This window comes from Benincasa hispida, chromosome 12 (assembly GCF_027475165.1).
Source record: "Benincasa hispida cultivar pf3 chromosome 12, pf3_genome.v1.1, whole genome shotgun sequence".
NCBI classification, from domain to species: Eukaryota; Viridiplantae; Streptophyta; class Magnoliopsida; order Cucurbitales; family Cucurbitaceae; genus Benincasa; species Benincasa hispida.
In genome coordinates, this window is record NC_143489.1 from 29,361,646 (window position 1) to 29,369,107 (window position 7,462).

The window sequence follows — 7,462 nt, forward strand, 5'->3', positions numbered from 1 at the left end:
ATGTCATTACTTTGGATGTCAATCAGGGTGTGAAGCTGCTGAGGGCATCTTTACAAGCGAGATACATGGAGAGAGCGACACTCATGGAGAGAGCGAGATACATGGAGAGAGTGACACTCATGGAGAGAGCGAGATACATGGAGAGAGCGAGATTCATGGAGAGAGCAAGATACATGGAGAGAGCGACATTCAGGGACTGTGATTGGGCTTTTGAAACATCAAGGCATGGTGGGATACTTATCTAATTTGTATGAGAGTGTTGAAGCTTTAAATGACACATATTTACAACCAAATCAGAGCAAAGACACCCTTTTGAAGCCTAATATTTGAATCTTCAGCTGATCAAATGAAGTTATACATGTGCTGTGACATTCATGGAGAGAGCGAGATACATGGAGAGAGCGACATTCAGGGACTGTGATTGAGCTTTTGAAACATCAAGGCATGGTGGGATGCTTATCTAATTTGTATGAGAGTGTTGAAGCTTTAAATGACACATATTTACAACCAAATCAGAGCAAATACACCCTTTTGAAGCCTAATATTTGAATCTTTAGTTGATCAAATGAAGTTATACATTCATGGAGAGAGCGACATTCATGGAGAGAGCGAGATACATGGAGAGAGCGACACTCAGGGACTGTGATTGGGCTTTTGAAACATCAAGGCATGGTGGGATGCTTATCTAATTTGTATGAGAGTGTTGAAGCTTTAAATAACATAACTAAAGACATAACTAAACTTTGCTACCATAACTGCATAAAGCTACTTAAGACATAACTAAACTTTGCTACCATAACTGCAGGATAGCAACATATTACACAACTAAATAATGTAGTAATCATACCTAATTTGATGGGTTTCCTTTATGTGATCGTACCATGTTTTCAATCATCTTTTTTCATTTCTTTCATTTATCTCGCATGATCCTCTTGCATTCTTCTCTGAACGTCTTCGAGTTCCTTAATCCTCAATTGAGACTGTTGGAAATTGACTCTCAATTCATCCATTCCCGCCTCCGTTCCTTGAGTAGATGACGAGCTTGATGACATGGTACTCCTTCGTGACTTAGGCTTAGGGCCCCAACCTAGACCTTTTGAATATTCGGGTCGTGTACCCAAAACCGTCTCACATATTTCATTCCCTGTTAGTGGTTGAGACCTTCTACAATGGGGCTGGATTGTAATTCCAACATTTGATGCTAGACATAATAATTAAATGGGTAAGAACGAAGGACTAAAGTTAAAAGTGAAAAAAAAACACGACAGTAAAGAAAAAAATGTTACATGTGCACTTTCAGCAGCCTTGTTCACAAACTTGCCATCTTTAGAGTGTGTTTCCCTAAATAGGTCAACACATCCTATTTCTCGACCCTCATTTGCCTGCAACTCTGCCTGAATTTGCAGGAATGACTTTGATCCACCAACGTGGTCGAACGGTAATTTCTCTCTATTCTTCCGATTCGTCACAGACATTTCCTACATTTGAAGAAAAAAAATATGTCAATAATGTGATGTATTATTAAATGCAGCAAATGATACACGCCATAAATATTGTACCTGAAACACTTCACTCTCGAAGCGGTCACACAAAAAGTACCAATCTTCTGGCCTATTTTTAAGCCAACTAGGCAAATTGGCACGTGTTTGCTGAGGATCTCCACATTTTCTATAATGTCTGTGCAAATCTGATCTAAATTCTTTGAACGAGTTTTGAATTTGATGTTCTATGAAACAATTAAGTCGTTGACTGGACAGATCAAGATCGAAATGACCCTACAAAAGAGGGAGGGAAGAATTAGCATAGATGATGTTCATGACTGTAAAAGAATAAACTTATAATTACTTACCAATAATTGACTTTTAGCCAATTCTATGAACTCATTTGGAACCTCAGCAAAGTACGACACTGCACTGGAAATGCGGATCTCACAGCAATGCCGATCGTATTACTAAAATGAACCGAATGTTGAGATATCGGTTCCGTCTCTCCCTTATTTATGACGATTGTGATTTTCCCATGTTTTTGTACGTATTTTTCCAACTCGATGTTCCGTGAATTCTCTCGCTTCTTCCGATTGGATGCTGAACCACTATCTGAAGAATAAAAAATTTAAAACAGTTTATGATATATTTCAGTTAACAGAATATATTTCAAAATATACTAACCTGAAGTATCACCCACAGAAATACCGTGTTGCCTAGAAATAACTCTTGGAATTCTTCATCAGCCTCTCGTTGCCTATTAGGGGTTGACATCATATCTATACAAACACAAAAGAGAGAAAACAATATTAAATTAACAATAAATACATGTAAGCTAGAGAAAAAGAGAATTTAGTAGATACATCATTACTCATCATCGTAATCTAATTCAAATTATTATTAGGGGTTGACATCGTATCTATACAAACACAAAAGAGAGAAAACAATATTAAATTAACAGTAAATATGTGTAAGCTAGAGAAAAAGAGAATTTAGTAGATACATCATTACTCATGATCATCGTAATCTAATTCAAATTATTCATCCGCACTTGAACTGTTATTGGGAGATAATTGTTCTTCATCATCATCGTTTATGAAGTTATAATCGCCATGTATAGTAATTGGTCGTTCCATAACTGTAGGATCAACGTCAACTCTACATAAAGTAACCTCCTCAATGGTTTCATCCACTGGACGTCACCAACAATTTTTAGTAAATCTAGTTGTGCGTTTTCAACATCATCTACTTCCGGTACATCCTATATTCGTTTATTTTGGACTACTTAAACAACTTTCCAATTGCTACTTTTTTGGATGTCATCAATGTAAAAGACTTGTTGTGCTTGGATAACAAAGATGAAAGGCTCGTCGACATACCAAAAGTGTGATGTATTGATTGATTTGTATCCTAAATCCACATGTGTCCTATTACTTTTATTGTTATCTGTGTCAAACCATCCACACTTCAACAAGAAAACGCATCTTCTGTTCGCATATTGCAAATCTAATACTTTATCTACAACACTGTAGAAATTGTTATCCACACTTGTGTTCTCACTGATCTCCCCGGCCACTAGGACTCCACTATTTTGTGTAGCTCGACGATTATCATGCTGTACAGTGTGAAACCGTACCTCATTAACGATGCATCCATTGTAAGAGCGCACCTCAGATGAAGGTCCCATTACAAGTAAAAAGAAATCATCGGAGATATCTTCTCTCTCGCGCTGTTGTAGAACCTGATAATTAAGTATACATTAAAAATGAATACGAAAAATAAATCATCCCTCAACCATTGCCTACAAAATGACTATGTATACCTGAGATTTGAACCAATCGAAAAATTTGCATTGATGTTTTATATATAAGTCAGAGGCGCTTTGAGCTTCACGACGAATTAACCTCAAAAGTTTGAATTGGAATTTAGAAAAGGAGATACCTTAGAATTTAGAAAAGAAAAAAGTTTGAAACGTACTTGCGATAGTCTGTTATTTCTTTACAATTGTTGAGAATATACCAATGTGTAATACGTTTTTCCTCCGCTGATAGCGTCCGTAAAGTTTACGCCCCTAATGGTCATACCCTCTACCTAAATAATTCAAATTCACCAAATATCTCGTGATCGGGAATGTTATCATCATTTCGTTCATCTCTATTGAATCTCGTTTCAATCCCACTTAGATATCGCGAGCAGAAGTTCCATGATTCATTCATTGCATATGCTTCCACTATAGACCCCTCGGGACGTGCTTTGTTCCGTACAAATTGTTTTAATGTTTGTAAACTTCTTTCAATAGGATACATTCAACTGTAACTAACTGGACCCACCATTTTGGTTTCATATGGTAGATGAACTGCAAGGTGTACCATTACATCGAAAAAGGCAGGTGGGAATATTCTCTTCAATTTACAAAGTATGACTATGATGTCTGCTTGTAGTCTGTTCAAATCACTTACACATATTGTCTTTGCACATAAGTCGAGAAATAATGTACACAACTCAGTAATAGCAGTGGATACATTCTTCGGTAGGTATGCTCAAATACCAATAGGGAGTAGTCTGTGAAGCAACACATGACAGTCGTATGTTTTTAGGCCCGATATTTTTCCATCTTTGTCATTGACACATCGTGATATGTTAGATACGAATCCATCAGGAAATTTCACTGATTTCAAATACTTACAAAACGAAATCCGTTCACCATTTGTTAATGTGTATGCTGCGTATGGTTTTACAAATTTGTTCTCAACCTGTATCAAGTGTAAGTCTTTTCTTATCTTCAAATCTTATAAGTCCAATCGAGTGTTCATTGTAACCTTTGTCTTTCCTTCAATATTTAACAATGTGCCCACCAAATTGTCGCATATATTTTTTTCAATATGCATTACATCCAATTTATGTCGTAACAATAGTCTGGATCAATATGGAAGTTGGAAAAAAATACTTTTTTTAGTCCAATTTAGAATTCGCTTTCTTTTTTTTGTCTTTCTTCGATGGATGTTTGCTAAGTACAAAAAAGTTTAGCGTATTTATTTGTTGTAATATCTCTTCTCCATTCATTACGACTGGTGGAGGTCTACATCCAACTTTTCCATCATGTTGTCTACTTCGACGCCAACTATGATTCTCCAGAAGATAACGTCGATGTCCCATAAATGATATTTTTCCTCTTATCCCGAAGGACGAGTTATCTGCTTTGCATATTGGACATGCTTGATAACCTTTTGTATTCCATCCAGATAAGTCACCGTACGTAGGGAAGTCATTAATCGTCCATAATAAGGTAGCATATAGTTGAAAAAACTCACCAGCAACAGAATCATAAGTTCGTACACCAATTGTCCACAACTCTTTCAACTTTTCAATCAACGGTTGCAAGTAAACATCAATTTCCTTTCCAGGAGATTTTGGACCAGGTATGAGCAAAGCCATGAAGAAGTTTGTTTCCTTCATGCATTTCCAAGGGGGCAAATTATAAGGAATTATCACCACAGGCCACATACTATAAGAAGTGCTCATATTTCTAAATGGATTAAAGCCATCTGAAGCTAATCCCAAACGAACATTTCCAGGATCTAAAGCGAAATGAGGGAATTCACGATCAAAATGTTTCCACCCCTCTGCATCAGCTGGATGTTGCAATACATCATCCGTTTCAACTCACTTATCTTTATGCCATCTCATGTCAGAAGCGTCTTTTTTTTATGCAAAAAAATCGTTTTAATCTCGGTATCAATGGAAAATGATGCAATACCTTATGTGGTATTTTTTTACCCTTGCCATCATTAACTTTGTACCGAGTCACCACAAACAGGGCATTGTTGCAAATCTACAAACTCTTTCCAATACAATACACAATCATATTTGCACGCGTGAATAGACTCATAACCTAGGCCTAAATCACGCAATTTTCGCCTGGCTTCATAAAAGGAAGTAGGTATAGAGGTGCCAGCTGGAAACGCTGCTTTTAACAATTCCAGCAACATGTCAAACGATTTGTTACTCCAGCCGTTCAGAACTTTGATATGCATCAACTTCACTAAAAAGTTTAAGGACGAAAATTGCGAATACCCAGGGTATAATTCATTACGTGCTTTGGTCATTAAATCCTCGAATAAGTTCGTGGTATTTCTTTCTTGACCATTAAAGGACATTTCATTCTCAATCCTTCCTTCATTTGTATTTTCATTTTCAATTGGAACTTGTAAATTGTTTATAAGATTCAACATTTCATTTTCTTCGACAACATTACTCTCTATACTATCTACTTCAACATCCTCTATTGAATGACTTGTATGACTTCTAGATAAGTTTACTGGCTCTCCATGATATACCCATTCACAATATGAGGGAGATATTCCATATGTTAATAGATGTCGTTCAACAATATCTATCTTTTCCCAAACTGAATTCATACAATTCTTGCATGGACATCTTATTCGTCCAGAATTATTTACATGAAACCTTGCCATATCTAAAAACTATGATACTCCTTCTCTATACTCCACTGATAACTTATTTCTTAGTTTAATCCATTCTTTATTCATCCTTAAAAATAAATATTTTCTAACCAACTTGTAATCCAAAACAATAACCTGGATTAGAGGACAAAGTACAAAGTATTATTAAGCATTGAGTTCCATAATTTTCATTTTTTAAGGCAAAATAAACACATAGGTCCCTAGACCGCTTAAATTGTCTTAACAACTTTCAAATGTTTTATTTAGTACGTCTCCAAGCTTTCAATTTGGTGTCTAATATAGGCCTTTCATCTATTCAACATCTTCTAAAATTTACAAGCCTATTGGACACAAAATTTAAAGTTCAATTTTCTATTAGACACAAAATTTAGTTTTATGTCTAGTAGATTCTTTAAACTTTTTTAAAATATTAAATGCGTTAAGTACACTATTTTTTTCTAAATTAAGTAATACATAACCTTAAGAATTAAAAGAAAAAAAAAACTCAATTCCCAATAACATCAACAATCCATAATTCATAATTCACATTAGATTACCAACATGCTAGAAATTAAACATTACCAACATGCTAGAAATTAAAAACAACGGCTTAAATTAAGATACAAAATAAGAGAAAATAAATGAACAGGATGTGCACGAACCTTGATGAAAGCTTGAAAATAAACAACAAATTTGCAAGCAATGAAGAGGGAAGGCGGCGGCGGACGGCGGACGGCGGCACAAAGAAGCAGCGATAGGGGGGAGTGGCGGGGTGTGAAGGGAAGAAGGAAAGTGGGGCGGCGTCTAGCTAAAAAATCGAGGGGGTTAGGGTTTTTTGAACTGCCTGGGAGACCGTCGGGAGTTCTCGGGGAACTTCTGATGGTTCTTTACTTTGCCAGGAGAGACCGTTTCTCTGGACGACCTAACTCCCGACGCCTTAAAATGGCATCGCGAGTTCCCGTTTTTCTTGTAGTGTTCTTCTCAATTGCATGTTTGCAATCGTTGGTTCAACGACCCTTTCTTAAATTCCATCGTCTTGGCTAGCTTTTGACGACCACCCTCACCTATATCCATCAAATGATGGGCTCCAGCTATCTGAATTTGAGGTTTGTTGATCGAAATTTGAGCCGGCTATCTGATCCGATCAACTGCGTAAGCCGTAGTATGCTAGCTGCCGGGCAGCGGCGGGTTGAAGGGCGGGTACGGCATTGGAAGGCTCAGCTAACAATCACTTCAAGCAGTGGAAATAACAAAAGATGTGCTCCAAGTCCTTGGGCTTATGTCGAGATATTGATTCCTTCACACAACAATTTGCTTCTCGTATCAACGAATTAGAAGGCTTGCTCATAGGTTGGGTTGGTGAAACTTCTAACTCATGAAAAGGAAAGTGAAAGCTCGATTAGTTGCCACCCCCCCCCCCCCCCCGAACGCTAAAAAGTTGGGGGAACAAGAGTTGTCACGATTAACCCCGAAAAAAGTGATCCAAAAATGGATTTGACCTAAAGTTTCAGGGTA

General features: G+C 37.0%; 1 pseudogene; it reads right to left on the reverse strand.

The window, feature by feature from the left end:
- Nucleotides 1-914: 914 nt before the first annotated feature.
- LOC150031920 (uncharacterized) lies at nucleotides 915-5,171 on the reverse strand (annotated as a pseudogene).
- Between the last annotated feature and the right edge of the window lie 2,291 nt (nucleotides 5,172-7,462).